This window comes from Apis florea, unplaced genomic scaffold (genome assembly GCF_048593485.1).
Source record: "Apis florea isolate Af1SG1 unplaced genomic scaffold, ASM4859348v1 contig_3756_pilon, whole genome shotgun sequence".
NCBI lineage: Eukaryota > Metazoa > Arthropoda > Insecta > Hymenoptera > Apidae > Apis > Apis florea.
The window spans coordinates 1148400-1172110 of record NW_028256838.1 but is presented as its reverse complement, the minus strand read 5'-3'; the positions used below and the strand labels follow the sequence as shown (position 1 = coordinate 1172110).

At 23.4% G+C, this 23711-nt stretch overlaps 1 long non-coding RNA gene across 1 annotated transcript; it reads right to left on the bottom strand.

The window, feature by feature from the left end:
• Positions 1-1028: 1028 nt before the first annotated feature.
• Positions 1029-2324, bottom strand: LOC147656488 (uncharacterized). The gene is made up of 2 exons (XR_015294349.1): positions 1623-2324; positions 1029-1296 (listed from the first exon to the last, which is right to left on the bottom strand). It is a non-coding gene; the product is annotated as an uncharacterized LOC147656488 (long non-coding RNA).
• Between the last annotated feature and the right edge of the window lie 21387 nt (positions 2325-23711).

Here is a 23711-nt window from a genome sequence, read left to right as displayed (position 1 = left end):
TAGGAATAAAAGATCAGAAATAAAAGTGATAATTTGATAAAAGAAAAATTTGACTTTGATTTTATATTCATCTGACAATGAAATTTTATCGTTGCTTTTGTTTCAATATATTATTATTGTATTATTTAAACTTTAATCATAATAAATAAGTTTAATATGTGACTTTTGATATTTTTATTTAAAATTTTTCAGTTTTCAAATTTTTAATATATATATATATTAAATGAAATGTTATAATTATTAAATGGATAATAAATAAATTTTCTGTATGATTTTTAAAAATGTATAATTTTCCATATAAATTTTAAATATATAATAAATAAATATATTTTATTTATATAAGTAAAGTAAATGTGTATATATATATTATATTTTGTTGTTATTATATTGAATAAGAAATATAAGATAAAAATATTAAGTATATAAAAAATAAATTTTTTAATTGTTTAATAATAAAAAAGCCATAGTTAATTCAACATGTAAATATTGCAATTCATAATATCTTTTTTATATAAATTACGAATGCATAAAATTTTTCTTAAATAATAATATATAATAAGCATGTCTTTCTTCATTTTTAACTTAAGATTACGATAAAACGATGTTTTATAGTATTAAACTTTAAAATTAAACTTTAAAGTAAATACTGATAATTGAAAAATATTGATCTCGATAATTATCTTTACATTTTACATTTAAAGTATAAATATCCATAAGTTAAAATTGCATATTTATGCTTCCAGCATTTTTTAGAAAAACAAATTTAAATACAGGATGTTCCAATTAAAATTCATTTTAATTTAAATAGATACATAATAATCGTATATAAAGATAAATCGAAAACAAAAAAAATGTAAAATTTTTTCATTAAAAACTTTATTCTCATATAAATCAAGTTTAAAAATTTTTTAAATACATTTACAATTTAAATTTGTAATTGAATACATATAAATTACTAATAGAATGTCTACGTATAATAAAAAATGTAGTAAAATGAAGTTTTGTTATTTAAGCAAAAAATTGCAATATTAAAAAATGAAAATTATTTTATTTTTCACATCTCACATATTATACAGTATGTAAATATATCTGATGTAAAATATTTGTCAAAAGCGCATCCATTGTAAATTTTATTCATCACTGAAGATGAATTTTACAATAGCATGAATTTTTAATCATTATATTATTATATTATTATGTTGTTCTTTTTTTATTCTTCATTGTATTATATGTATACTTACTATTTTTATAGAATATCAAAATATTCATAAACACCTTTGAAATATTGATTTTAACCTAAATAAATACAAAAGTTCATATATAAAATATCTCATTCTATCTTTGTCTCGCTTTATCTAAACTTCAATAGTTTACAAGTTAATAAATAAACCGTAACCGACATTTTTGTATATCAATTTTTATATTTTTAAACACTCTCCAAAGATGTTTCATGGATGTATAATATAACATCTTATATATTTTTTATCGCATAATGTCGCATTCAAAAAAAAAAAAAAACAAAGAATTTACTATTTTCAATTAAAATTTTATAAGAGTGATAATCCTTTACTTGTATATACTTGTATAATGAAAGCAATGAAAGTTATAAAAATGATACTTACATTTAGATAGAACTTTGAAATTTTTTCTTAACAATCTTGTTCAAATTTTTCAGTTCCATTCATAAAATATTCGTTCCTTCACTACCTTGACCCTTCGCAGTATAAAATTGGAAAATATAATGGACGGGAGGGATGCTAGTTTCAAAAAGTTTCCCTGCATCACGTTCCAATACAATCGACAAATACAAAACAATGATTCATTTTGTTGAAGAGGTACCGTGATTTTTGAAGCATTTACAACGGATGCCCCGTTGAGCAACGCCGATACGAATGCCAACAGATTAATGCTAATTTACTGAATATTTACGCTTCTCCTCGACGCCACTCGCCACGCAACATATTTCCATTGTTTTACTCCCGGTGTGTCAATATTGGATAGGGCCGGAATGGACTATTCGGGTGTTTACCACGGCAGTCCGCGTATATGCCTCAAAATGTGGCCTGATGCGTATTACGTACGAAACTTTTATGTTCGATAATTTTTTTTTTTTATCATTCAGTGTTCAGAAAGGTTATGTAATCGATCGAGTTATATTCATATATAAAATAAGAAATAAGAAGAAATAGTCGCTTGATCATTAAAATTGATATGTTGTTTTATAATTTCAATATATACTTAACCTCTCTAACAGCGATTCTTAACCTGTAATTTGTGGAATATTCGTATAAGATCAAATGATTGAGAGAAAATAATTGGTTTCTATGGATACGAATTTAATGTGGTCGAGGTGATATTATTATTAATTGTTATTATAGTTATAATTATTATTTTATTCGAATAAAAAATATCTAATATTAGGAATACGTGTATTTATTTATTTATTTTCAAAAATTACTTAAAGAGAGTTAAAAAAAAGAAATTAAGAATCGCTGTTTTAAATTGTGGTTAGAGTGAAAACATTTTCTAATCTATTAACGTCCTAATGAGTAAATTTGACATATTTGTGGAATAAAATCATAGAATATTTGAAAAATGGAATATATTAATCTTAGAATAAGAATAAGAATAAAATAAGAATATTTATTTGATTATTTTGATATATCAAACACGTTTATTAGAAACTTTTTTTTATCATTAAAGTTGAATTTTAAAATGACGTGAATTTTCAATTATATTATTATATTATATTATAATAATATATTATATTTTTATATCATAAATTTTTTTTATATTTCATTATAATATTTTTTTATTCTTATTTTTAGATTAGATTATTAATATATTTAGTATTAAAAACAATATATAATTATTAACAATAAATACATAATTATATATTGTATAATATATTATATATTTACATATATTTACAATATATTTTATGATCAACTAATTATGAAAGTAACAAAGTAAAAGAGAAATCACTTGAATAAATTAAAAACATCAAATTTTTTTTGAAACAACGAAAATGACTTTTCGATTCGACAATTCAATGAAATTCGTACAAATGTATTGCGCGTAGTATATATATATATATAATACCTTCCTTTCATTCTTTTTCTTTTTTTTCGGTGCACGGGAACGTGTTTTGAATTTACATAAAAATTTGAAGTCTTTTTTCCACTCAATGTACTTAACGTAGAAATTTTAACATGAAAAGAATGCGTTACACATTCGAGCTTGGCTTGAGAGCATTTTTATTTCTCGCTTGATTTGCATTGTAAATTCAACTGCAGAAAACCCGCAGTCAGTTGCTAAATGAGATTTTAATGTCGTAATGCAACGCTAACATGCGATTGCATTCTAACCACTCGTTTCAAAGTATTGTTACTCCTTATTAAAAACATAACTATATAATATATGCGCGGTATATTATTATTAATTCTCTATTTCTAATAAATTAATAAACTTTTACAATTATCTCTACATCAATATATATATATTTGGTATATATTTATTTCATTATTTCATCATTTTAGATATTTGATGTCCTTTGTTCAATGTAAAATAACTTAAATGTATTAAAATAATTCAATGTCTTTCTTTAAAGTAATGGAATAAAAAAAAGTTTATTATTTTATTATAGTTATTATATTATTATATATTTTTATGGATAAATTAATTCAAAAATAATTTGTAAAAAAAGATGAAAAATTGAGAAAAATAAATAATGAAAGTTTATGTTTGATCCTTTAAGTTTTTTGTAGTTTTACTGTTTAAAAAAGTATAAAATTTTTTTTCCATAGATTTATATTATAATCGATATTGTATCATGTTCTTTTGCATTTTGGATTTTTAGTGACACATAATAAAGTGTTTTTATCAAAACAAATTGAAAGAACGAATTACGACATAAATTATAATAATATAAAATTTTGATTAATTTCTTATGTTTATACATTACAAAAAATATTTTAAAATATATAAACAATAATAAATTTTAATTGTATAAATAAAATAGTACAAAAATATTATGTTTTTTTTTTAATTTGTCTTCTTTTTTGTTAGAGAAAACAACGAATACATATATATTTGATTGCAATTTACTTTTTCTTTGATAAAATTATGTTTGCAAAGTTTGATTGAAAGTTAAGATTCCAATAATGAATATAATTTATATATAGTAAATATAAGATATAATATAATATTCTTTGTTCATAAATATCAATATCTAAGATCAAATAGCGATCGTATGTGGCATTAATTTTGTCTGTATCATGGATATAAGCATTCATGGATTAAATTGACACGAAAATTATTAAACATCACATTCAAGAATTAAACCTGTATGCAAACGTTATGCAAATCTCTGCAGCAACTGCATGGAATAATTCACACATCAGGTATATGCCTGTATATAGGTATCTGAAAATAACAGAATATAATTGAACAGTTTAAATTTTTTTTTTTACTTAACATATAAAAATGAAATCTTAAATATAAATTTTGAATTAGACAGAATTGATATAATAATATTTATACTCTTTCTACCAATAATGATAAAATAATAGTAGAAATTAGTCTTGAAATTAGAAAATAAAATTTTTTTTATAAAATAATTATAAAATAAACTTTTTCTTCGATTATTTATTCATTTTTACATAGTGAAGCTTTGTCTCGTGCAATTTTCTTCTTCCGGCAATTCTTGTTTCGAATAACAGGTGTTATATTTCAAAAATACAAGATAGGTATTATATCACAGCAAGATCATGGTAAGATCCAATTAAATTCGAAGTGAATTAACGGATACTAAAAGTACTTTATCTTCATACACATTACCGACCTCATTAAGGCTTCATTTCTACGGAACTACTCTTTGTAAGAGTAGATAGCAAATTTTGCAACTTATTTTCACTATTATCAATTAGTTCTCGTCGTATTTCAATCGATGTTTTAATAGATATTAATGATTATGTCATGAACAGTTGTCGAGTCCCCCAATACTAATAACAGTTCCTTCGTCTTACGACGACTCAGATAAAGTCATAAATCATCTTCCAAAATATCAAACTTATTTTCTACTTGAATGCATCCATGTGCAGAAACATAGTTCACATAATATGAGAATTAATTGCGTAACTGAAAGGTTTATACAATGATAATATTTATGTCTTTTTAAAAACAATAAAAAAAAATTCACTTAACATTTTTGATTTAAGAGAAATTTAATTTTAATTTAAATATTCAAAAAAATTTGAAATTTTATAGAAATGTATAGTTCAAATGATGTTAATAAAAGATATTTTAATGATTTAAATGTTGTGATGGTAAAAAATTTCAATCAAATTAAAATAAAACAAAAATCAAAAATAAAGAAACTTATGTTTTCAGTTTATTTTTTAGTTATTGATAATTAAAAGTCGATGAAAATATTTTTAAACAGAGAAAATCTCGTTATGCTATTTTACAGAAAATTACACAGATATTATACATAGAATTAATATGCTCATGTAATAAAGAAAATTCGATTATAGAGGTTAAATAAATATAAAAATTAATAAATAAAAATATCGATAAAATTTATTTATTAAATTACAAACAATTGAAATTTGCATTGCAGATGAAATAAAAAAGATATTATTACACTATCATCTTGTTCTGCTTCCATCTCGATTGCTTATTTTTACATATAGATTAACTATCTATTGATAATTCATTCGTTTCATTAGCCATTACTTTTATTTTCAAAAATTTTCAAACTTGATTTATTCTCTTCGAAGTTTTTATTTAAAATGAAAAAATTTTATTATATCGATTTATTTTTTCGATAACGTGGCATCACATTCTGCTCGATTGTACCATCAAGATATTCTATAACAATCCAAAAGATAGAAATTCAACTAAAGACATATTAATCGCTATATAATTCATGAACAATAAATTAAATAATCATCTGAAGATTAAAATAATTTTCATCTCATACAAAATGTAACTCGTAATAGTAATTTGAGCGAGATACAAGAGTTATTTTATTCGTATGGATTTCAAATTTGTTATTTCAAAAGATGCACAATTAATAGTTATCAAATATACATTATACGCACATTGTGTATAAAATTATAATTCCAAAATAAATTAAAAGTTCCAATTATTTTTCAAATGTTTTAATTATTTTTTTTTTTTTTGATCGTGGAATTAAAAATTACTTTGGATAAGTCAATTTAAATTTTTGATTTTAATACTTATTATTGTATGTAATTATATATAAAAATGAATATATAAGTTTAATATATAATATTTAAAAAATATTAAAAAGATATTATTAAATTTAATTAAAAAATTGACAATTCAAATTCAATTCAAAATTGATAATTTTCTACTTTTATGGTTAAAAGATTAGAGCATATTAAAATACAGATATTAAAAATGTGAGATATTTTTATCGATTTTAGATATATATTGGAAAAAAGACAAAAAGTATTTTTAAATTTACTATTGACTGACTGTTGATCATTCGTTAATTAAATTTTGGATATTTGAAATATTTCATATATATCTGGAGTGTAAATTTTTTAATCAAATTATTCAAAATTATAATAGAAAATTAGACAATTTTCATAATGAATGATATTAAATTCATTTATACAACAATTATGTAAATTACAGTCATATTAAAAAATTGGACAATTAAAAATCTCAGATACATATATATCAATTTCGATTTTCTACATTTAATGTTATAAGTATAATGTCATGTACATTTTATTAAATAGAAATTTTACATTTATAATAATTATGCAACAAACAACAATTATATAAAAAGTTACACGGTGTATACAATATTTATTATATATATTATAATTATAAACTTTATCCGATTTTTTAATAAAAATTATATTATTTTTAAAATGTTATTTTTCATACTAACAAAGAGAAATAGAAATCAATCTATTTTCCATATTTAAATACTGGAAACTTTATAATTATAATTCTTGTATAAATATTTTGAGACCAGTTTATTAAAATAATTTATCCAACAATTATGCGTAAAGTATTTTGCATGATTATGCACAACATTAATTTGATGTATAAACGCTATATAAACTTTGATAATCGAGGTAACGTTATCATTAATAATATATTGTAAATTAATAGTTAACTGAAATGAAAATTATTTATAAATTTTGGACACGAGTTTTAGAGACATACATAGGTAATAAAAATTTGATTTATAAAGGTTGAATTATTTTAAATTCTAGTTATAAAAATAAAATAAAATATCTAAATATATATTGCAAGTAGAATTAGATATTAATCTTTTATTCATTATTTATTCGTTTGCTTTCATTTCTCTGTAATGTAAATCATTTTTTCCCATTTTTTCTCACAGATAATATTTTTTTCTCGCAATTCTGATGACAAATTTAATTATAATATAATATAAATCACTAGCTCACTGATTGTACTATTTTCTCCTATTTTTTTCACAAAAAAAATTTTTTTAATAACCTTGCAACATTGTTGAATTATGGCTTTTAAGATTGGAAAAGAATTAATAAAAATTATGATTTTATAAAAGATTTCGAATTATAGAGATACACAGAAATTCCGATTATAGTATCATGAATTTTCTCATAATGCATTCACATTGCATTGAGATATATATATGTAAATAAGTACATAACTCTATGCAATATCATCTTTTCCACACAACATGAAAATTTTGGCGATTTTGCATTCAATTCTATAGATTTTTATAGAAATATTATAGCTTGAAGAGATATAGAAATGTCATTGAAGATTTTATATAATCTTATTCATGGAACTGACTGATAAATTCAGAGGCCGATCAAAATGATAACCTATCAGCTTGTATTTGTTGAATTACAACAATTTTATATAAAGATATAGTGGATTAACACATTCTTTAAGATAACTTTTTAAAATTTTAATTTAATAGAATAATAAGAAATATCGAATTGAATTATTTTAAAGAGTTAAATGAAATTTTTATAATGTACCACAATTGATACAAATTTAAAAGATATATTTTTAAAGTGATCTTTAAATATTATTTTCTTAATATTTTATTTTTACACGTTATGTAATAATCTAATCCTTTCAACTTCTCAGAACAATTCAAATCATTAGGTCCAATTTTAAACAAAATTATAATGTTTTAAAGAATATGCCAATACTTTTTAGAACCACTATGTATTACCACTTTTAAACGAGTAAAAAGTAATATTAATTTACAATAAATCTTGTAACGAACGAAAATAATTAACACGAAAAATAAACACGATAAATAAATTTTCTTTTACCTTAATATGATTTATTATTTCAATCGAAATATTCGTGAAAATCAATTTCACGTAAAAATTATTTATAAAACAACCGCAACTAACCTAACATAACCTCAACTGCCATTCCTCGAAGGGAATAAATTCATCTCATTTTCATAATTTAAACACACGAATTTTAATTTATTAAGAAAAATGTTCCATGGCACTGTATCGCACGTTGTAATGAGAAAGAATACGTATCCATCTCGTAGATGGCAATCTATGATTTGACGAGAAGACGTACACGAACGACGCCGATTCATTTGCAGAGAGCGATGGGGAGCTCGGTACTTATAAGCACCTAGATTCTCGAACACCTTTAAACGAGAAAAAAGAATACTTAACAAAGTTCAGGTCCCGAATTTTTTCCTTTTTTCTTTTCTTTTCTTTTCTTCTTTTTTTTTTTTTTCTCGAGTTCGTAGTATAACGCTTCTCGGGGGAGTCGTGGTAATTAGCGGGAAACGCAATTACGGGCATTTAATTAAAGCAAGTCGTCGTCGTCGTCGTCGTCGTCTCTTGCCTCCCTTCTCCTTTCCTTCCACTGTACCCTTCACCCCCTCACCAACCCCCAAGTCGCGCCCTTAGAGCCCACCACCGAAATTTCAGCATTTTTTTTCAGCAAACGATATCTCGAGACACGACGTTTTCGTTCTCCTGCTCTCTAATTATGCGTCTGCGGTCATTTCTTTTCCTGTTTTTTTCACCGTTTCTTGTTTTCGTTCCTTTTTCGATTTCTCTCTCTTTTTTTTCTTTTTTTTTTCTTTTTTTTTCTTCACTTTTCCCAGGTGGGCATAGAATGGAGTGAAAGAGTAATGCGACACTGGCACACCAGAATCTAAATTCAGTCCGAAAATCGTTCTGCTTAAAATGCGTTTTTCACCTGGTTTTATTCGACCGCCACCGGAAAGAGAAACATCGCGCCAATTGATTTTTAACCGAGCCGCGATGTTTATTTGGAGGAAAGCGAGAGAGAAAAAAATGCCGTTGCTTTGTTACTTTTACTTTGTTACTCTCTTTTCAATTGTTGTAGTTACACGTGATTAATTGGGATCAAATTCAACGTTTAATTCAAATTATTATACGTACGATGTTTGTAAATTATTAACAGAGCTGATAGGGAAATTATATTGAAGTATTTCGTAGAAACATAAGAAAATAATATTTCGAATAAATATTTTCTACTTTTAACATTTTATAATGCGATAAATTAGAGTTACAGTACATATATGTATGTATAATATAATGAGATGGTAAATAAAATATTCAATTGCATAAACGTAAAATTTTTACTTGTTCAAATTTGTATCTCCTATTTTTGATAGTATTTAGTAAATAGTAAATTTAGTACTTGTTCATGATTTAAATAAAATAATAATTTAATTTAACTCTTTATTACCTAGTGTTGGTTTTTAGCACCACTTATTTATCTAGTATAATATACTCTAAAATTCTGCCATGAACTAAATTTTTTAAATTTGAATAAAAATTGTACGTGTCATGTATTTTTTTTTTAAATATTATAATATGTTAAAATGCAATATTCAGAGATAAAATATTTAATTTTGCAAAATAATAGAAATATGACTCAAGTTCTAATAGATTGAATATGAAATAAGATAATATTTTTATGTATATTTTTTAAATATCAAATGAAATGTTATTTTCAAATATTTATTAAAAATATTTCAGTTTTTAATATCTCATCTTAAATTTAAAATTTTTTCCAATTCTAATCATTGAATACTTGTTAAATTTTTGACATTTATTGATAAATTTATTGACATTTATTTATTAATTTTTAATCTATAGGAAATCAAGCAAAAGTAACATTGTAAGTAATTCAAAGTCTATTATAGCCATTCTGATAAATTTTAAATATATGATGCAAAATCACAATTGAATAATACACTCTTGTTAAAAAAATTTAGAATAATATATTAATCCAAAATTGAAGATTAATTAGTTAACCATCAATTGATATTATTTTGATATTTTAAAATATCGAATATTTAAAATCTAAAAAAAAAAATAAGTTTTTTTAATAAAAAATAAAAAAACGTGTAATTGAAATTTATAATAATGTTATATTATAAATAAAAGTTAACCTAAAATTTTCAAATGAAATTACATAATGAGATAACTGTATATGAATGTCATTAAAATGAATATAATAATAGGAAATTAATGATTAAAAGCAATATTTATCACCGTTATATAGAATCGAATTATTGTAAATTTAATTAATTCATTAAAAGATTTATCGATATTGCATTACGGTGTCTGCCTGCGAATTGTTTAATTTAATCACGATATTTTTAAATTAATCAAGTTTATTTGGTCCAAAGTTTATTGTCAAAATTCTTATTGAAGAAAATTTTTTTTCAACAAGGAAATCACTTCTTTAAAATTTTGTTGAATTCTGATTCAATAAAATAATTCATCTGCATTGGAAAGCATAATCAAAATGAAAATATCATATTTTATTCGATTAAAAACGATATAAATCATTGTAAAAAATCTATTTATATGAGATATAAATATGCTACTACCACTTTTTGCCCTCCAAATGACATCTGCGTAATATTTAAATAATAAGTTAATAAAACATTAAAAAGTTTTTAATATCTTATATGAAATAAATCTAAAACAAATAAATAAAAATAAATATAAATATGTATACATGCTTTGTAACTGATTTTTCTTGCAATTTTGAATATCAATGTCGTACTGTTTAAAATTAAAATTGTTACAATGCGTACACAATTTTTGTAAAAATATAATATTATTTTTTTACAAAATTATTGGTTTTTAGAAAATACAAAAACGATTATACGATTGTCGTACGATTGATCATCGATTATGTTATTTTATCATTGTACGATATCTGATTAGAATTTAATGAACGAATTTTATTAGGAATTAGGATATTTTGGTAATTATTTTTTTCTTTAAATTTTTATATAAAAAAAGTCACGATATAATTCGTTACTCTTCGAAACTTTTTATTATTTCAAATGAATTGATTTTAAATATCAATATTAAAAATAATAAATCTGCAATAAATTAAATCTCAAGTAGTTATTTCTTAGATATAATTATTCTTTGGATATAATTATTGAGCAGAAAATATATTTATAATTATATTATAATTTTCTCATCAAAGGAAATTTAATCAATTCAAATAATAAAATGTCAATCATTCGATTTTTTAAATAATTTTCAAATTCCTAGAATTTATTTAAGCTTTTTGGTAACGTTAATGTCTAAAGTCACGATAAATTGTCATTTAGCGACCGAGATTATGGATACGAGCATGCAAACACCGGGATAATAGAGTATTACGATAATTACGAATGTTATTCATGTTGTTAAACTCGTGTTAAGCTTTCTCTTTGTTCTCAGGTTTAAAGGTTCGAGTAAAAACCGATTGCTATCAATTGTTGTATAAATCAGAATTGTTCGTGTTAATTACAACGATGCTAATATATATATCTCTACAAAATATTGTATTTATATTTATATAAATTAAACGCAATTGATATGATATCTTTGTTTGAAATACAATTCAAAAATTCTAAGTTATAAAAAGATTTTGCAACTGCAAAGATTGACAAAATTTATTTATTTAACATTTTTTATAGAATTTATTGTTTTCGAAAAATATAAATATATTTACAATTTCAAAAATATTATAATTTTTTTAACCTTGTATTTATCAGAATTCTTTTCCTCATCTGATTTGTCATTTTACGTTTTAATGCTTGTTACTGCTTTTTTAGTTTAATAATCAAAAAAAAAAAAAAAAAAAAACCCTAAATTCATTCTCTGTTCAAACGTATCCAGTCTATTTATATAAAAATAAAATAATTCTTGATTTCTTTATTAGCAATAAATTTGCACAAACAAAAAGAAAACAACGGAACGAAGTAGTCGAAATTAAAGAAAAAGTCATTAAATCACAAAATTTTCTCTTTTTTCGTATCACCTTGCATATATTTCGCTTCCTTCTTCACACTCCCCATTTTCCTATCGAGAATTCTTCCTAATTACCAAAGTGTCCTGAGCAACGATATCTTGCTTAATTAACCAGACGAGGGCGATAAGTTAAAGGACAAGTAGGATAATTGTGAATATTGTCTTAGTTCATCGAAGTGTAATTAAGATAGGTGAATGAAAACGTATCGTCACATTGGTACAACACAAGTTCACTATAAGCACCAGCATAGTCTTCTACTTATAACGCTAACTGGAAGGAGGTGGGCGGTTGAGGGAAAACGGAGTATGTAACACTCCAATTAAGCTGAGGCATCAGTCTACAATGTCTAGAGTACCGAGCTTCACAATGAAGTCCTCATCGTGATGCCAGACACTGTAACGAGTTGTAACGTTATAATGCCAAATACTGTATGCGGGTTCAAGCAACATTTTCCTCGTTTTCCCATGAATTCCCCTTTGATCTTCTTATGTCCGATGAGAAATCAACACAGATCCGCAAATACGGTTAATTACGGGACGATAATCTTGTTTTACATGACTATTAACAGAGGAAATAAATCTACAAATTCTTCATATCCTCGTTCGTATCCACTTCAATTGAAATGTTTTAAGGTATTGATCATTTCATAAGTGATGTGTTAAAAGATTTAATTTGTTATAATATCGCATTATAATTTATAAAATTGAAAAATTGAGTAGATGATAGTTTTTTTTCAATACAAAAATTAGGTTTCGAAGCTAATAATAATAATAATAATATGTAATAAAAAATGTAAGCTCTAATTTAATGCATTCAAATATTTATAAACTTTTCGAAGGTCAAATAAATAACGATACTTTCTTTATAAATTCTGTTTAAAATATTTTTTCATATCTTTCATGTTTTTCTCTTTAAAATAGAACACATTTTAAATTGCTATTGCTTAGTTTTCAAGATATGCAAAAAAAGATTAAGTATTACGTGGAATTTTATATATATATGCGTGATAATATATGCGTAAATATGCGTAAGACTGCAATTTAAAAGGTCAAAGTCAATTTTTGCATAATGTTTTTTACCTTGTATTTTATTTGAGATATTTTATATCTTTTTACACATCATGCACATTTTGCATATTTTTATACATTTGAATTTTTCATAAATGCATTAACATATTTATTTATAATATATTTAATCCATAAATTTGAACAATATCGAAGAAAAAAGAAATGATAAGAAAGAATAATATCGTATATTATTCTTTCATTTTTAACATTTTGTTTCATTCATATTTAATGGAACAAAAGATTATATTTAAAATAACAATTAGTTTAATAATAAATTAATTATAATAATAAATTTGTTGAAATGTTTAATTTCTTTCTATTATTCTATATATATATATATATATATATATATATATATATATGTATGTATTACATTTACACTAATAAAAGATAGATATATATATACTATTTGCATTTTTAATATATGATAACGATTGACGCGATACTAGCGCCATTATTTGACCATTAACTCGTATATTAATATCTAATATTCATTTTCATATTTATTTATTTTGCTTCAATTGTTTCTTATTTTTCAAATATTTTTTTATTTATATATCTTGAAATATTATAAATTATTATATTTTTCATAATTCGAACATAATAAAAACATATTTTGTTTAAGTCTTGAGACGAAGTTATATTTGAAACTAATCGTTAATAATATGCATTAGTAAGAATAAAATGTGTATTAATATAAAATTTGAAAACGTTCGATGATTACTTTGAACTGGAATTTTCATAAAAATCTTCGTTCCTTTCGTTCCGTTCGTTCTGTACAAAGGGAAATCCGTTCAAAGAGAGGAGAAATTCGTCAGAGGCCTGATATTCATCAGCGCTTCTTATCTTGCAGAAGAAGAAAATTTTCGAGGAGATAGGGAGACAAAGTGCTTTTTAGTGAGTCGTTTCGAGGATTAACGCTTCGTCAATCACGATGGTTTTCACCGAGACAAAATTTTTCCAAGGACTCTCAACATGAAATTCAAACCAACCACTCGCACAGGTCCAGAAATTTGTTTCCTTTTTTTTTTTTTTTATTTTGATATCCTGTTCATCATGTCCTCTATTTTAAAAACTTGTATTGTAATATTTCAATATAGCTTTAAGATATATTTTCCATATATTTTAAGCGATTCTTTTAAATCATTAGTAAGCAACTAGATATTAATTTTAAGTAATATTTAATTTTCTTTATAATTTTCTTTTTTTTCTATTTGTTTTTTTTTTTTAATAGCTGAAAGTATTTGAACAATATCATGCAGAGAAATTTATCTATTTCAAAAATTGTGATTTTAATGAAATGATTATGACAGAATTACCAGAATCATCAGAAATCGTCCTTTTTTGAGGAGATGAAATCAATCTTTAAACTTTCAATACTTTTTTATATTTCGAGTGCAACATTTTAAGCATTTTATTTATTTATAAATTTTCAAAAAAAAAATGGCCCATTAATTATATTGGTATATATGATATATTTTTCTCTTGAATATTATAATTAGTTTTATCAATTGTTTTCAACTATTATATTTATTATAAATTAAAAAAAAATTATGACATATTAATATATGCAATAAACAACATATAAACATATTTATTAAGATTTATGATAAAAAATATTAGAATAATTTGTGATATTTTTAAATGAATTTAAAATTGAAGAAAATGCAATAAAAATTATAACATATCATTTTTTAATCAATAAATTGTAATAATTATATTTGGAATGAATTTTTCCGAATTCTAAGACTAATAATTTTTATAAATCTAAAATAATAAAAGTAATTTTATTAAAATAATAAATAAACGATACATCACTTTTATCATAGATATCTTCGATTAAATTAAATTACTCCTTATCCTTAAGACTCTATTATCGATCTTTTCCAATTTCCAAAAGCTCGTTCTTTTTAAAACGATTGCCAACCGATACGAGTTTGCAATTTGCATTTTATGCCGTTTTCCTTCGTTTTTTTCCAATCGGAATTCATTTCAGTTATAGAGCAATTCCATGGATTGTTGGCAATTTACGAAAACTTGTCGGCGCTCCCAGAGGCGTTGCATCGAGCCGTGAAGGTGAATTGATAAAAATTAGAACTAAAACATTCGCAAATGCCAGGAATTTTTGGATCCCGTCATGTTTTTACATGTTGCAAAAACTCTTGTTTCGATATGTCGATAGTAAATAAATAAATAAATTAAACAGATGAGTTAATATTAGAGTTATTATTTAATATATTTCAAATGTAAATTTATATGTTGTTTACACGTTGATATTAAATTACACATAATATTAAGTTGAATAATATAATAATAAAAATAATAATTGAAATTAAATGGAGAATTTTTTTTTTATTTTTATTTTTACTGATTCGTAACATTATTCACTTGGTGAAAATATGTAAGACATAAATTCCTTGATTTTTTGCAGTAATTTTAAAGTATTTTTTAATTCTTTTTTGTAATAAAATTTTGTAAAGAGTTAATCATTAATTATTTATCTTCGTTGGTTATTTTTTTCTGACCAAATTTTGTGACGAAAAAAAAAAAAGAATTTTTAAAATTATCATTTCAATTATTAATTTTATTTAATACATCTTGAATATTTTTTTCAATGATTTGTATCTTACTTATTACCACAACTATAAATCGTTAAATGTTATTTTATTTCGATGAAAGTATTTTAATAATTATTTTTAATACTTTTCATTTGAAACATATTAATATTGTGTGTATCAATAATTAATATTTATTATATTTTTTCATAAATAAAATTTAGAATTATTTTTTTTTTAATAAATAACGAATTTTTTGGTATAATTTTGTAAATAACAAAACAATTAATTAATTGTAAACAATTGATAGTATAATTATCAATAGTAATTTTACTTATACCTATGAAAAATCTTATTTTTTTTTTTCAAATTCTTCAATTTTACATTACAAAACAAAATATTTGTATTTTAATATGTATATATTTGTATTATTTATTTAAAACAGAAGCTTATATGTATAAGACATAGAATTTTAGTCTTCTCTTTTTACAATTTATTTTATAATTCTTTTAAATTGGACAAATATTGGAGAAATTTGTAAGAATTGTTACAGGAATACTAGTTTACAATGGAATTTGACATTTTATACGTATAGATATTATGTTGAAGCTAGTATGATATGTATTATATATTTCATACATACAATTCCATAAAAGCCGATAACATGCATCGTCAGAAATAATGATATTATATATGTATAACGTATTGTATATTTTATCGATATGAAATGGATTATTGACAAATGTATTGAAAAATCTCCATTTTTCCTTGACTAAAAATAATCTAAAAATAAATAAATCTTTTAGATTTTTAGTGAATGAATATCTTTATATTTACAAATATTTTAAAAGAATATAATAAAATATATGATAAATGTAAAATTTTACAACATCCATTAACGGTGAAGAATAATACGTTATAAAATTTTTGATAATGTTCAATTCTTGACTTAATGAACCATTTTTTCATTAACATACAATAATGTAAATTTCTTCTCCCAAATACATACTCCCATAAATTTAAATTTTTTATATCGGTTATGAATCGATTCAGTAATAATTCCATCTTTTTAAAACATTGATAAAATTTTCTGATTAAAAATATTTGACTATAACAATAAAATCTTCTGAAAATGATATTAGTGGAATATTTTTGAAAAGTTGATTCTTGAAATCAAAAGAAATATAAAAATTTATCGAGACTTATTTATTAAGTTATAAATTACTTAAGTTTACTTAAGTTGAATAAAGAGTAATAGTAAATTAATAAGATAGTTCTGTCTTTGTCACACCGCTGGCGCACTCTATCTCCGTCTTGCTTTATCTAACTTATTTTTAATCCTTCAAATAAAAAGATTTCGATAATAATGTAATCTATCACAACGATTATTTATTAATAATAATTATATATAACAATTTAACAATTCTTGTATATTATAATTCTTCAAATAATTGTGACATAATTAAATGTTATATTGCATTCTCAAATTCAAAAATATATATATTTTCCATCTAAAAAATTATTCACCTCATAAACGAGTTATATTATAATTAGTGAAAGAATAATGTGCAATAGATAAAATAAAACCTTAATAAATCGATATTTTTTTTTATTCCAATTATTCATTTATCTCGATCTCTAAAATTAATCCTTCAAATGTGTTCACGGATATAACATTATTCGTACGATATAATTTAACAGATTAATATAGAAACAATAGCACAATTTTGATCATAGTGATTTTGCTTACTAGCTAGAGCTGGTTTGCAAACTGTTTGCAAATTGTTCGCAAACAACAATGTAGACGCGGTATATTCTTTCGATAGAGTATCTAATTCCATAGCGCTGTCCCTGTTCAACTCGAATAAGCGACCGTGCAGCTGCCGTATGAATACTGTTATTTGTTTCCATGTTTCGCCTCGATTCGAAGGAAGACATTGGCAACAGACGCATGGAGGATGTGAAATCGGAATAGTGAATTCCGAATTTAACCGAATATTAAGTTAAAATCACATTTAATCGAATATTTATATAACAATCAGTATCTATTATATATATATATAAATTGCGATACGAAAGAGGATTTATTAAGCGTTGTTTAATTTTCTGCAAAATTTAATTTAATTTTTTAATTTTCAAAAAGAAGACTTTTCATTGATTTTGAAATATATTATAGAGAACAAGATTTTGAATAACTTTTTTTTTTTATGTATAACTAGTTTGGTTTTTGAAATATTTGTAAAAAATTATTGTTATTATTTTCACCTATATGAAATCTATCAATATGCCATTTCTATGTGAATATATCACGATAGCAGATAATTAGGATATATAACGGGTGAATCAATTAAAAAACTATTTCCTTATAAATTTTGATGAATTCAAAATAACTAAGTTATATCGAGTTTGGACATTCTGTGGATTTTTTAAACAATACTTGGAAAATAAAACATAAATCAATTCTTGAGTAAATGAAATTATGACTACGATAAAAATACAAAATATAAGGCTATTGTTATCATTTATAATTTTGGTTATTCAAGATCGTTTTATATTTTATTTTCGCATTCCATGGATTTTTCGTATTTCCAAATTTGCGTGGTGATATTAATTCACTCGTTATACATTTTGAATGTATATTTATATATTTATAAAATGTATTTATATAAATAATTGATAATATACACGAAATTTTATAATAGTATAATAATAACCATCATTTTTTAAAACTGATAATTATATACAGAATTAAAATGGTTATCCAAAATCTTGTCTTCTATAAATTTTTCTTCATTTCAAAAAATCGATAAGATCTTTTCTAAATAATTACCATTTTTTTTTTTTTTTTGATTAGCATAACTCGATAAAATGAGAAGATAAATACATATAATAGAGGAAATGAGGTAACAGTATGTCGAGCAGCGAAGATCTGATTGTTTAAAAGAATGCTGCAAGAGAAAAAAATAATCACGCGATAAAAAAAATTTTGAAGATGTCTAGTGCTAGTGGAAAATAAGAATTGGCAATCAGATTAAGTGAATAAAACAGATTCTAAGTGCAGCGTGTAGCGAATAAATTTTCAAATGCAATTTTTTTGAAAATGAAACATCTGTAAATTTACTGAAAAAAATTCTATTCATTTTTTAATTTTGCCTCTTTTTATAATATCGTTTCAATATCTTTTTTAAATTTATTTAAAAATTTATTTAAGAAAAGAGAATCTCATATTCTGGAGAATTTCAGTTAAAAATTTTCTAAAATTTTTTTTTATTTGAAAGTTTTTATTCAGTTAGTCCAGCATTTGCCTGATATATTATTTATAATAAAAATATTAAATGATCTACTAAACTATCATATTTTTTTCTCAAAGAAAGAAAAAAACTACATATATTTTGTAATAAAAGAAGATAATTAAAAAACAATAAAAATCCATCAGAGAAATATCGATATATATGTATTGATGTTTAAATATCAAAAAGCATCGATGCATCATCATCATTTCTAATTAATACATACCACAATTTCAGAAATTTTATTATATTGACGAATATTTAAATATTCGATTAATATCAACGAATTCAAAATTTCTTTTATAATTTTAAATAAGTCATTCCTGTTCTGTCTGTAAGTTGCAACTTGACGAACGTAGAATAATTTGAGAAGAGATAATCAGAAAATCGTTCGTTTGTCAGTGAAATTTTTTAAACAAAACGATTTCGACAAAAAATTCTCATACCTAATTGCTTGGTAGCACTTTGATCCATTTGTTATACATTTTATCATATTATATAGTCGAGAAACACGAATACACTTCTCGTTTTGTTCAAAGTCTCACAACTTCGAAACAACATCGAGCATAAGTTCGATTGTCATTAGTCGCAATTTGCGTACTATGTCATGGATGAAAGTATCGGTGTAAAAATGTATCTTGATGTTGGTGAACTTTTTAGAGAAACTTTTTATTTTATTTTTCCTGGATACATCCTTATATTTGTTTAGTAGTTCGAACATATTAACTTTTTAGTAGTATTTTAAACATATTTTAAAACAGCGTTATCGTTATTGGAACTCGATAATGAAACTTTTTGACAAGTTTCGAAATTAATTCGTTACTGGTTTCAGTAAATAAGAGTATAATGTCGATACATTGTTTTATAAAATAGTTTTCTTATCCTGCATATAGTTTTTTAACGTAAAAATATGTGAACTAAAATGAAAAATGATATCAAATTTTCTTCTAAATGATTCAAAATTTTGTTATTGTTTTTAAAAAATAAATTTCTTTCGATTTATATTTTAAGATTAAAATTTTATTAACAAAATTTAAAACTATCAAAAAAATTGAGTAAAATTTTTATTTTTTGATACGAAAAACTTGGAATGATGACGATTCGTTGACAATATTCAAAATTAATTTCATTAAAAACTTTTGTTTTTAAAAGATAAAAATATCGATAATTTATAGAAATATAAAGAAAAATTTGTTTAATTTATAAATATAAGTATATATTTTTTTTAATAAAAAAATAAAACATAAATTTATTAAAACAATTGGAAAAATATATTATTAAATTTATGTTTCCACACAATATCTATTTAATCTTTTATCGAAAATTCAATTCAAATTCTTTCGAAATTATATTACATATGCTATCTTTATGATAATTTATTCTCTTTTAATACTTTTAGCCTTTTGAGATTTTAGCCTTTAGCGAGTTATTATTATATCCCCGTAACAGAGGTGAAAGTAATCCCCAAGTGGCAAAATTACATACGAAATATTTTTTTTAATTGCACACAGAGAAATAGAAATTTTCAGAATATGTACCGGTTGACAGCTATTATCTTATATTCTAATCTGATTAACATTCAAAATTCACTTATTAAACTCACTTCTCTATATCTCATTCCTGTGAATCTACTTTCACTAAATTCGTTGTCACGCTGTTTTAAAATATGCATAACCGTCCCATGTAAAATGTATGAATAATCAACCGAAACGTGTAAGCCGCCGTATATTTGATCTTATAAATTAGATTTAAGAATCTAATAATGATTTGGTCGATTTCACTTGTAACTAATTAAACCATAGCAAAAATTATTCACTTGTAAAAAGGAATAATGTTTCTTGACATTCGATTATTTTCATTGGATTTAAAAATATTCACTATTTATTCGAAAATAGTTATATATGATTTTCATACATCTTTTTAATAATTCTCTTAAGTTATTTATTAAATCTTTAGAGAAAAAAATTTGTAAATTTATAATATGAACACATAACAATGTTTTCTATCATATTAATTAAAATTTTTTTTTAACTTTCATATGTTTTCACTTTCTTCATCTTTTCTCAAAAACTTTAATTATTTTTTTTAAATAATAAACGAATGTAATAATTCTATGCATTATACTTCTATTGCATTTATATTATAGATTTATAAGAAAATTATTATATAAAATATTTTTTTAAAATGTTCTTTTATTATTCAGTTAATTAAGTAATTTTGTTAAATATGCATATTTCTACTGTAATTTAATGTATTAAAAAGATCCTAGTTTTATAATCCTTTTTATAAAGTAAAATTTCCAGATACATCAATGCACAAAACAGTATAAAATATCGAAATTTTACTTCATTGAATACCATTTAATTTTAACAAACATTTTCTTCTATCATTTGGAAACACATTATATAATTCTCTTACATTGATCTGCAAAGATATTATTTCACTGAAAATTTCACTTTTCAGAATTTAAGCGTCACGAGAATACAATTTTACGAAATTAAAAATGAAATATGAGGATAAAATTACAAGAAGAAGTCATTGAACGATCTCAAAGATCGTTGCCAATTTTTCTCCAAAGATTGAAAGGAAACAGAGGATATTTATGAAAAAAGGAAAACCCTAACGAGCGTGTAATTAGTATAATTATCGTTGGCACCAACTGCTTAAGTGGCTCGCGTAGGCTTAATGTCCGTGTCACTCGAAACTCTCCCCCATAATTCCTTTTAATATATCCTGTCTAGAAAAAAGTAAGAAAAAAAGGGGGAGGTGGGAAATGTAAAAAGATGGCAGCACTGGTGCAGTATCTAGATCGAAGCTGTGAACGCGGCTCCTCCTCGCTGATTGCCAGCCAGAACGGATTACCTCTAATCTCTGACATTAGCCCCCTTTCTGCATTGACCGTGCTTTACACGTTTCTATGGGAATATGTCTCAATTTACTATCTACTCTCTCTCTCTCTCTCTCTCTCTCTCTCTCTCTGTCTTTTTTCCTTACTTTCAGACATTTCGTCCGTGAATACTTGAATATAGAACAGAGGGAATAAATCTTTGTAACGCGGCTGTAAACGAGAATTCTTTAAAAAGCTGTTAACTAGAGAATCGTATTAAGATAAGGGTTGAAGGGTTTTGCCTCTCATTCCATGTTATTTCGTGACAAATTGTTCTTTATTTCGAGCGATGCATTGCATGGATAAGTTAGCAAGCTAACAGAGGAGATAAATTGATGGTTATATCGATGTTTTTTCGTGGAAAATATTTGAGAAAAGTGTTCGTTTGAAAGGAGGTCGCGTTAAGAAAGATCTTTTTCCTCTCGATGTACAATTGAAACACGGTAGAAACATGTATTGTTTCAAACACTCATTATCCAAGTATTATTTTAATATTCGAATTATATGTATAATATTATCTATGCTTGCGACAATGTAAATAGATGTTTTTATTACAGCAACAGAAGTGAAATTTACTTTCAAATCGTTATATAATATACATACAGAACGTATCTGGTAATCTATGATTTATCTGGTAATTAAAAATAAGTTTCTATTTAAAAATATAAATGTAACTTGATAAATCTTTTCAAGATCATTGCGAAGTCTAATAAATATTGGCATTGAAATATTTTCATTTTATTTATTATAACACGAAATTAAGAGAGGAGAATATTTCAGAATTGGTAAAAGAATATTGGAAAATCACTGGCATTAAAAAAAAAACAGAAAGGAAAATTGAAATTGAAAATTATTTGCAAAATTTGAACATTCCTCAAATGCATCTTCCATTCATATAAGAAGTTTGAAATTGTTGAATAATAAAAATGTAAATATTGCTGTGTACCAACTAGATTTCAATTTTAAATAATATTATTTTCTTCACGAATATGAAATAATTCATTTAAGAAAAGTGTTTCTATTATTCAAAAATTCCTTATTCGGATAATGAAAGTTCCGTTATAATAAAAAGTATCATAAATTATAAATTTTAAATGTCAATGTACGTAGATATTATGATCGAAATTGAATAATATAGATTTTGCAGAAAATCAATTTCACAGGAAAGTGAATAACAACGAACGATTCATCGTCAAATAGTAGCACTACAGATTCGATAATCTAGGTTGACGTAGTATCAAAACGTTAAACATCAATCACCGAGTTACCTTCTGTGCTTGTACAATTCACGGAACAGGCTGAATATAACAGATTGAAAATGCGTATCATTCTTGGGGAACAGGATCTATATGTAATACTTATATAATACTATTTGATTAATTTTGCATCTTTGCAATTTTTTTTTTAAATATCTCAATAATATTAATGTTGTGTTCTCACTGAATCATATTTCAATAAATTAACATTAGATTTACGGAGCTCATAAATTCAAAAAAACAAATAGATACGTATTATCAATAATTAATTAGCAAAGTGAATCGATATATTGATCATAATTGTTTTAATGAATCTTTCTTGTTACATGAAATTT